The following is a 10,946-nucleotide window of genomic DNA, read 5'->3' on the forward strand; positions in this document are numbered from 1 at the left end:
TTCTGCATGTGCCCGAAATAAAGCAACATATCGAGGCTTACGAGGCGCTTATTTTTCATAACTCGATATTTGATTTTTTCCTTTGTCTTCCCTTAGCCAACTTTTCGCGCAAACTCGCAACCATTCCTCTTATTGTGCTTGATTTACTTTTATTTGCTACTTTGTAATATCCCATTGTCCTTGTAACTTTTGAACGCACGCCCATTCGTCCGCCCGCCCATTCATTTTGTCAGCAAGTTGCCTGCCTGCCGTCATTTCCCGCTTCTTTCTATCGCTCACTTTTTTATTGTGTTTATTCAACTTTAATTTTCATTTTACTTATCTTCTGCCAGCACCCACGGAAGTTATGTGATACTTATGAGCGTCTTTCGTTTACTTTTTACCGCCCCGTTTTTGCATTGTGCGCATAAAAGGTCTTACGAAATATTTTTTCGTTTCAAACACTACGCAAAGCATCATTGTATGTCACTCATACGCCCCGCTGCTCTGTTACTCAGCCGCACAGTTGTAGGTTGCGATGCTTTGGATATTTCGCATCATGCCACTCACAGATAAGTAGGTATGTAAGTATGTGCATATAAAATGAAATTTTTTGTTATGCAAATTACAAATTAACAATTCGTTTGTTTAAAAGTGTTTGTCGCTCTGTTGCCGACTGTGTTGAGTACTTTCAATTTTCCAGCAGACCTCATTTGCATGTGTGTTGGGTTATTGTCAAGCGCTTGGCTGTTAATGTGCGTGTTTGGGTGTATGTATGTGCTTTGGTACACTTTTGTCGGTATTCATAAATATGTTTTATGATTTTACTGACGGATATGGAAATTGAAGCTTATTGTTTGTGTCTTACTTCCGGCTCAGGCTGTTCTCTCCCCACAGCCAGCCATTGTAAACGTGGATGTACAAATGTATAACAGTAACAAAGCGTAATGCTTGTTTCCAGGCACTCACCTGCCAATATTTCTGCTGCTCTTGTAATCTGGTTATAAACTTTTTTTTTTTTTTGGTTTTTTTTTTTCTTTTGAGTTTAATATTTTCATCGATAACATACGAATGTATTTTTTATAAATTAATAATGATTGTTCTCAGTTTTCCAAAAGACGTCGGAATATTTGTATGCAAATATATAAATGCTTCTGCAAAGGCTATTACATTACATGGTTGTCAATAAACAAAAAGTGCTTAATGGAGTCGTAATAAAAACGTATAAGCTTCTGCGATTGAGGGCTCATAAAAAAAATTAAGTAAAGTCAAAAAATGAAATAATCCAAAAATAAACATAAATACATTCGTTAGCGCAAAAAATGTATAAAAGGTGCTGCTAACAAGAATTCCTGTGGGAGGTGCCTGCAAGAGATACAAGTAACTGTGGGACAAAGAGAGTGGAAAAAGATGCGCAAAAAAATAAAGCAGGCACTGAAATAATTTTGCTTACGAACACCAGCACACGGGCACTTCACCAAATACGAGTAATAAACACATGCATGTAGAAAAAAATAGAGTTCACGGAAATACTGACTAACGCCACTTCTATCTGTCCTACTGCAGTGATTGAATAGTCATAGACCAACTGAAAATAATTCATAAATTTTAGGACCAGGTGCGCGTACCTCTTGAGCAGCAAACTACTGGGAAGAAAATTCTGCTCATTGAACTGATAAGCAAGTCAAGAACTTATATAATACTACAATTTAGAGGCGCGTGTTTGAGTCGTTCTTCTATTGGAATTTTTATTTGTCATCCAGATCACAGGTTTTAATAGGTTATAAAAATTCTTTCAAAAGTGAAGCCTAGATGTCACTTGTGAATAGTTCCTAACTGGTACGTTTTTCTTGTTTCATCTTTGATATTTTTCAAGTAGACAGATGTGTAATTTTACAGGATAGAACAGCGCGCTAAAATTATTGAAAATTATATAGAAAATGGTTTATACTTTAGTACAACATATTTCCAGATTTATGATTCAACAATTCAAAGGTTGGTGAAATAATTTGAAGAACTGATCGGGGATAAAAATAGGATTAACTAAAAACTGCTGGTTCTACAATAGGGAAAATAAACGCATTCCATCACTTCAGAGTTTGAATCGGGTAAAAAGGGGTGGTGGGAGGGGATGGGACATATATGTCCCGTCAGTGTTTTTGAATGGGACTTATATGTCCCGATTAGTATTTTATGATCCGGTACCTCATATATAATTGCATTTTGGTTTTATATGAAACTAAATTTATTTGGAATTCAATTAATTGTTTCGGTAAAGAATATAATAGAAAATAATAAAAAAGCAATATATTTAACATAAAAAAGTTGGGTCTTTATTTAGGGTATGGAGCGAAGCAATCTTTGCAGAGAGGAATCTGACGTTCTTCGTAAATTGTTTTTGTTCTCCTCTCATTTTTTTTTATCTGCACAGCCTGTGCAACACGTTCTATTGGGAATTGGAATGGGTGGGTTACCTGCGGCTAACTTCCTTTTTCTTCCTGACGTACCACTGCGTTGAACAGCTGCTCTTTCCTTCCCTTCAGCAATCATGTGTTTCGCCAGCTCTAGCATACAGTCTATAAGTGGTTTTGTTTCCATGAAAGTTCCGAACTGATTACCCAACAATTTCCTACTGACATCATTACCAATAGGTAAAAAACTTGTTTCCACCATTTATTCGACTTCCGATCCAACTTATATTGCCCTGCAATTTAATCGGCTCGGTCAACTCCCTCCATTATCTGTCTGTAAAATTTTATCCTTTCGGGGCAGTCCACGTTAACTTTTTGACCATTTTTTAATTTATTTTTTATTATGGAGATTTCAGAGAAGTGACAATTGCAACTACTACATCCTTGGTATCTCGCCATTTAGCATACATTATACCAGTGTTGCTTTCTCGGAAAACGCATTGACCTCTGTTTAGCTTTGTGCTGATGACTGGCAATTTTTTTCGATTCGGCATAATAGTTCCTAACGCTGCGTAATTAATAGCCTCTAGAAGATTGATACTTGTAAAGAACCGATCTTTATGAGAATGTCATTATCAGTAATATATTTACGCTTGTGTTTACCAAACGACCAAGAGTGAATTTTTCGATTTTTACAATGTCTGATTTGATTGAGCAGAGAAGTGCCATCAAATTTTGTTTGCGGAATGAAATTTCGGCTGCGGAAACGTTTAGTATGCAGAAGGCATTTGGTGATTCGACCATGTCGCAGAAAAATGTTTATAAGTGGTACAAAGACTTCAAAGAGGGTCGAGAACGTGTTGATGACTTGGAGCGCTCCGGACGGCCATCGACGTCAACAGATGACCAACACGTCAATAAAGTGAAGGAGTTAGTGCTCAAAAATCGTCGCTTGACTGTTAAAGACCTTACTGATATGATCGGAATATCAGAAGGATCTGTGAAAACCATTTTGAAAGACCATTTGGGCCTACGAAAAGTCAAATCTCATTTGGTACCGAAAACTCTCAATTTCTTGGAAAAAAGTCGTCGCGTTGATGTGTGTGAAAAAATGCTTTCAGACTATCAGGACATGCTCAAATGCATCATTACGGAAGATGAGACTTGGATTTATGCTTACGACCCTGAAACAACCCACCAATCAAGCGAATATCGTGCTTAAAGCGAGGCCAGACCGAAAAGAGCACGTCAAAGTCGTTCAAAAATTAAGGTCATGATGACAGTTTTTTTCGATTTTCGTGATGTGGTGCACTATAAATTCCTTCCACCTGGCCAAAATGTTAATAAGGATGCTTTCCATTTCAATTCAACCGGGCTACTCGGGTCATGTTCTTCGATTTCGATGTAACTTAAATATGTTGCTCTCTGGTCAAAATAATGAGACACGTATTTTTTTGTTCGCCCGAAAAAATTTTTTTTCAAGAGTTATCGGCAATTTTGTTGTTCGGCTCAAAATCAATTTTTTGTAATTACAGTAGGTTCTGTTTTTATGCGGCTTTTTTTTATGCGGTTTTGAAATAGTCCGGTTTTTTTTTTTAATTACAAAATGCATGTCGACCTATCGGGAATTGTACATATAAACAAGATTCTAAACCAGCTAAGCAAAAACTCATCACAGATTACATCAGAAATGCTAACCCTACAAGTATGGAAGATATATAAAGATATAATTTTCAAAGATACAATATTTTGTTTAAGCGATTTTATTTAATTATTTCAGATTCATGCGGTCTATGGAACGTATCTATAGTAATAATATGGGACTAGTGCCCTTTTTTATGCGATTATTTCAGATTTATGCGGTTTTAGCATTTGAAACGTATCTATAGTTTTACTATAGAACTAGTAGCTTTTTTTATGCTGTTTCTTTTTTATGCTGTTTCTTGCGGAACGTATCTACCGCATAAAAACAGAACCTACTGTATATAAGCAAAAATTTTTTTTAAATGCCCATAACTTAGTCAAAAATGAACCGATTTTAATAATTCTGGGTTCAAAATGATCGTACTTACTTACACAAGCGACTTCATGTAGAAACAATTGCAAAAAAGTAGTTGAAAATTTTTTATTTAGTAAAAAAGAAAAAAAATTTAAATTTTTTCAAAATTCAATATTTCAAAAACAGCATTTTTTTTTTTTTTTATAACTTTTTCCAAATCAAGAAAACATCTCAAACTTTAATTGAGCTGCATGCCTAGTAGCTAAAATGCGTTGTTTTTGAGTAATGAATTTTTAAGTAAACACCCTGTTTCGCACTTTTTGTTTTTTGCAAAATAAAAAATTTTCAACTACTTTTTTGCAACTATTTCTACATGAAGTCGCTTGTGTAAGTAATTACGATCATTTTGAACCCAAAACTATTAAAATCGGTTCATTTTTGACTAAGTTATGAGCAATTAAAAAAAATTTTCTTATATAGATTATTTCCATTTCAATTCAAAAGGGCTATTCGGGACATGTTCTTCGATTTCGATGTAACTCAAATATGTTGCTCTCTGGTCAAAATAATGAGACACGTACTTTTTTGTTCGCCCGAAAAAAATTTTTTTCAAGAGTTATCGGCAATTTTGTTTTTCGGCTCAAAATCGATTTTTTTTAATTATATAAGAAAAAAATTTTTTGAAATACTCATAACTTAGTCAAAAATGAACCGATTTTAATAATTTTGGGTTCAAAATGATCGTAATTACTTACACAAGCGACTTCATGTAGAAATAGTTGCAAAAAAGTAGTTGAAAATTTTTTATTTTGCAAAAAACAAAAAGTGCGAAACAGGGTGTTTACTTAAAAATTCATTACTCAAAAACAACGCATTTTAGCTACTAGGCATGCAGCTCAATTAAAGTTTGAGATTGATTTTGAGCCGAACAACAAAATTGCCGATAACTCATTATTTTGACCAGAGAGCAACATATTTAAGTTACATCGAAATCGAAGAACATGACCCGAGTAGCCCGGTTGAATTGAAATGGAAAGCATCTAGGGAATATTATTGGGAGGTTGAATTAGTTTTAAAGGTTTTTTTCGAAGATTTGGGGCTTTATTGTGAAAAAACGGTACAAAATATTTTATTCGAAGTATTGGCCATCGCTAGCTACAACTTTCGCCCATCTTTCGGGCAATTTCCGGATGCCGTTTTCCCAAAATTCTGGCCGCTGCTTGGCTATCCATGACTCAACCCATATTTTGGTAGCCACGTACGAGGAGAACCGCTGGTCCGCCAAATCGAGACTCATATGCCGGAACAAATGATAATCGGAGGGAGCTATGTCTGGACTATACGGCGGGTGGGGTAACACTTCCCAGCCAAGCGTTCCAAGATATTTTTTGACAGGTTGAGCAACATGCGGCCGAGCGTTGTCATGTTGCAAAATAACCTTGTCGTGCCTTTTTACCGTTTCCGGCCGTTTTTCTTTCAATGCCCGGCTTAAACGCATCAATTGCAGTCGGTAACGATCCCCCGTGATTGTTTCGCCCGGTTGGAGCAGCTCAAAATATACGACGCCGACCTGATCCCACCAAATGAAGAGCATGATTTTCTTGCCGTGAATATTCTGCTTGCCCGTCGACGTTGATGCGTGGCCGGGCAAACCCCATGATTTTTTGCGTTTTGGGTTATCTTAGTGGATCCATTTTTCGTCGCCAGTCACCACCCGATGCAAAAAACCCTTCCGATTTTGTCGCTCGATCAGCAATTCGCACGTAAAAAATCGCCGTTCGACGTCGCGCAGCTTCAACTCGTACGGGACCCAATGTCCTTGCTTTTGGATCATTCCCATCGCTTTTAGACGCTTGCAAACGGTTGATTTATCAACGCCCAATGATTCAGCAAGCTGTTCTTGGGTTTGGCACGAGTCCTCGTTTACCAATTCCCCCAATTCCGCGTCCTCGAACTTTTTGGGCTGGCAAAGACGCTCCTTGTCTTCGGTGTGAAAATCACCACTTTTGAATCGTCGAAACCAGTACTCACATGTTGAAATCGACGGAGTATGGTCTGGGTAGGCCTCCTGCAGCAACTCACGGGCTTGGGCTGTATTTTTTTTCAAATTGAAGCAGAAAAGCAAAGCTTCCCGCAAATTGCGTTTCGACCGCACGAAAACACTGCGTTGTTTATACTTCAGCGAAATGACAGATACTGATAAACAAAGCCTAGGGATGAGGCTTTGTCATGAATATATATTCAGTATTGCCAACGCGATAAAGTGATAAATAGCGCCATCTGTGTGTCACCTTTAAAACTAATTCAACCTCCTAATATTTCAGCGTTACGCGTCGTTTACGTGAAGCAATTCGTCTAAAAAGACCAGAATTATGGGCCAACAACTCTTGGTTTTTGCATCACGATAATGCACCGTCTCACACTGCACTCGTTCTTCGTGACCATTTCGCCAGAAATTCCACGCATATCGTTCCGCAACTACCGTATTCGCCTCATTTGGCTCCGCGTGACTTCTGGCTATTCCCAAAACTCAAGAGACCACTCCGGGGAACGCGTTTCGAGTCGATTGAGGAGATAAAAGCTGAATCGAAGAATGTGCTGATGGCTATACCGGAAATGGACTATTTGGCATGTTTCGGGGATTGGAAAAATCGTTGGCATAAGTGTATTTCATCGAGAGGGGATTATTTTGAAGGGGATGAAATTGATTTACAAGAATAAATAAAGATTTTTCATTTTACAACCAAAGTCACCTTACTTTTTGCCCACAGTAGTATTTTTATACAAATTAGTGAAGCCTGAAATAGTCTAAATTTTTACTTAAAAAAAAAAATCTAGGCGTGTCCTTTGAAATACTCTTTACAATCTGTGCCTGCCTCTATTTAAAGTTTGAATTTGGTGGCGTTAACATTAAGATAAAGATAGAATACATGCCCTTCCTCTATAAGCATACCTTCCACCACAAAAGGACGTTAACTGACTTGGCTGTGGCACTCCAAGTTCTAGTAAGCAGCACCGGACGTAAGAATTGAGGTTGTTTTTGTTGTTATTGAAGTGCCGTTTTGCTACCGCTTTTTTCATGCGGTAATGCTTATTTTTTATTTTTATTTGAGTCAAATCTATTGCAAGGAATCCAAGTACAGCAGCAAACACTTTATATCTATGTCTGAGATTTCATTCATTTGCTGTAGGAAAGGCTTACCGAGAGCAAAGTTTAGCGCTATCTGGACCTGGACATTTACATAAATAGTGAATATACATAAATAGTGAAAATGAGCTAATAAGCTGATGTTCTCTATTAACGGCATACTATTTTTCTGATTTTCATTTCCAAGAGATAAAAATATTGTTCTTGTACATTTTATTTACTTTCACTTAATCACTTAAAAGGAGTAAATACTGATAACAAAATTATTAAAGTATTTATACAAATTAAGTTTCACTATGATATATTTTTTCGCTTAGCAAATTTTTGCCCTGAAAATGCTTCAAAAAAACAAGGATTCAGTTTTTTCACAGCTCTTTCTTGTTGCCCATAAAAACCGCGCAGGAAATCTGCGCTCCTAATAAAATCTAATAAGTTTTGGTTTGTAAGTGCATAAAAAATATTGAGGCTTTAGTTTACCAAATTTCATCTCGATCACATCAAAAATAAAATAGGGATGATTTAGAGAGAAGATTTTTAGTGATCGACATGCAATTTATAGGAGAGCCGCAGCTGAAGCTCACTTTTTTACAGCAAATTGACGAATACTGCGATCACCAAGAAAATTATTTGTGTGGTGAGGAGTGTCGTGCCACTAATGCTAGCCAATCGCTTTGTTGGTTGCAACCAATGGGTACTATGTATTTCAAACGAGATTTTAAAATAATTATTTTACTAATAGAAGCTGACAGGATATTTTAGGTATCACCGAATACACGTAAGGAATTTCAAATTAGAATTCGTTCTTTTATCAAAACCGCTCAGCGTTACTAGTTATTTGCAAAAAAGACATTTCTAAAAAAAATAAAAAATAAACGAGCGTATACAGCTGTCGAATAATTTCCTATGCTCCTGAACTGAATGTAGCAACAATGTGAGTACGCATGCAGGCATGTAAGTGTGTGTGTGTATGTGCATGTGCCACAACCTCAGCTGATAACTTCAATTTCATTTCCATTTGCGACAGCTAAAACATTCAACGACTAAAACATGCAAAGAAAAGGTGACACATTTCTGCCACTTGTCCACTTCTTCCCTTCCCCACTTCTTCACTTCTCCACTTCTCAATTTCTTCAATTGCAACCTTGAGCCCTTTGTAAGAGTGTTTGCGTGAATTGCGAAAATACTAGAAAGCCTCTTTATTTCATGCAACATTTCCTGGTGTGCTCAGGTGTGCATACATTTGTCATTTGCTTTTTTTTCTTAATAGTTCTTAAGTGTGTGTGCGTGTGTTGTAAGAGTCTGCAGCAGCATTTCAGAATGGCGATACCATCGCTCGTTTGACGCACGCGCAGCTACATTTTGACACTTTACAACGCCACAATTACATTGACAAGCATTTACGCGTTGTCGACGGTGTTCAACAGAAATGCACAAGAGCGCACTCGCTCACACACACACGCATACGCTCACTAACAACAATTCATGTAATATTCAGGTAAGCGCGCGTGCTTGTGTGCGCTGCCGGTGCGCCATAAAATATGCAAATTAAAAGCGGCTTATACGGCAGGTACTCAATGTCATTGCAGCGTAGTGGTGAAAGAAACAATACCACCAACAACAACAAGCATGCCAACGTCAAAAGTAAATGTTACAACAACAATAACCAATAACAATAAGAATGAGTTACAATATTGCCGGTATACGCTGGGACCGCTGCTGATTCTGCAGCTTCTGGTGCTTCTGCTGCCTCGGCTATTGTCAGGCTTGTTATTGTCACTGTTGTTGTACAATTTATCATTACTGCAGGTATTCAAAGTGGTTGCTGACACATATTACGGTTGCTGCTGCTGCCGCTGCTGGCACTTAACATAACTGCCATTATTACCACAGCAATTTTGTTGTACTTTATGTCGTTCCTTGTTGCCCGCGCGACTACCGCCTCTGCTTCTGCTGTTGCTGCTGCTGCTGCTTTCATCGTCATATTTTACGGGTAATTTGAATGCTTGAGATATCCGTGTCAGAATTTTTCCTACATTAACTTTTATTGCCACCGCAAGGCGTGGCGCCGGCGACTGGGAGTTCTGTATACTTCAGACTTCAGTTATTTGCTTCTGGTCTCAGCTACAGCATTATTGATGACCTGTCACTTGAAGCTGGCGAATCCGACTTCATATATTTGTAATATGTTTAAAGTTTCTTTAACATTTTTTATTTTTTTTTTTTATTTTTTTATTTGTTATGTTTTTTGTTGATAGTCGCACTTCTTGTATGCCTTGAGAACGCGTAGGTCGCTTAATTTAAAAGACACACTTACACATCCATAGTTAATTTTAATGTATGCCGCGCTGATAATAATTGAGCCTGGCGGATTACTTTGCGTAGGCTATGGAAAAATAAATGTCTCGCACGATCACACAATCTGGATGTATGTCTGCTCCGCTTTATGTTGGAGAATAACACAATCAGCGGGGATATATGCTGGGTGGTACGTGGGAAAGATTCTACGGAGGATACATTTGCGGGCTAGTAAGAACTCCGTAGACGATGGAGCGACGCACAGTGTAACGGATCTGACCAAATATGGTGAATATGAAATTGGTGAGCTTAAAAGAGTTTTTAATATAAGAAGAAGCTCTAGGCAAACGGCTAGTAAGCATTGCTACCTTGTCATGTCGGTCTCCTTGCCGCGGGGATGGGGCTTAAGTGGTGAGTTAACCCCATGCTATGGAGATTAACTTACCACGAATTAATAGGGCAGCTCCATATAGGAATTGGGTATCCACTCATCTGAGGAACGGCTCCCAAGTACTATGTGGAGAATACCGTACCGACAACCTGGCAGAAGGTATAAAATGTATTTTCTTACAATGTGGAGGCTAACAATGGATCTCTCTACACGAGGTAACCCACTTTCAGGAAATCCTCCCGTCGAGCAATCGACGGCTCGGGCATCGGATGTGCAGGCCCGAACCCCACACTCTCCTATGACCAGAACTGACATCCAGGGTTCCGGAGGAAGCGCACTACTAGTGGTGAAACATAGCACATTGACTATGCCAATGGAGAGCTGAGTGAGTGTGAGCGATACACCGTCGTCGAAACGATCTGAAGCAACTGAACGAGTTGTGGACAGATAAATCTGCAGCATAGCAAAGCGTCTACGGCTCTCTTGTGCCGTAGACATGAAAAACTGCAAACAAACCCACACATAATACTAATACAAGAACCATGGGTATGTCACAAGCGTATCTGTGGCATAGGTGCTATGTCGTGGGGACAAATACTTCATTGTGAAGGGAAAGTGAGACCGCGAGCATGTATTATCATGCCGAGATTGATCGAACACACGATGTTAAAAGAGCTTTACTCCGGAGATATCATTGCTGCAAAAATAAAGTACTTGAAAAGT

This window comes from Anastrepha obliqua, chromosome 1 (genome assembly GCF_027943255.1).
Source record: "Anastrepha obliqua isolate idAnaObli1 chromosome 1, idAnaObli1_1.0, whole genome shotgun sequence".
NCBI lineage: Eukaryota > Metazoa > Arthropoda > Insecta > Diptera > Tephritidae > Anastrepha > Anastrepha obliqua.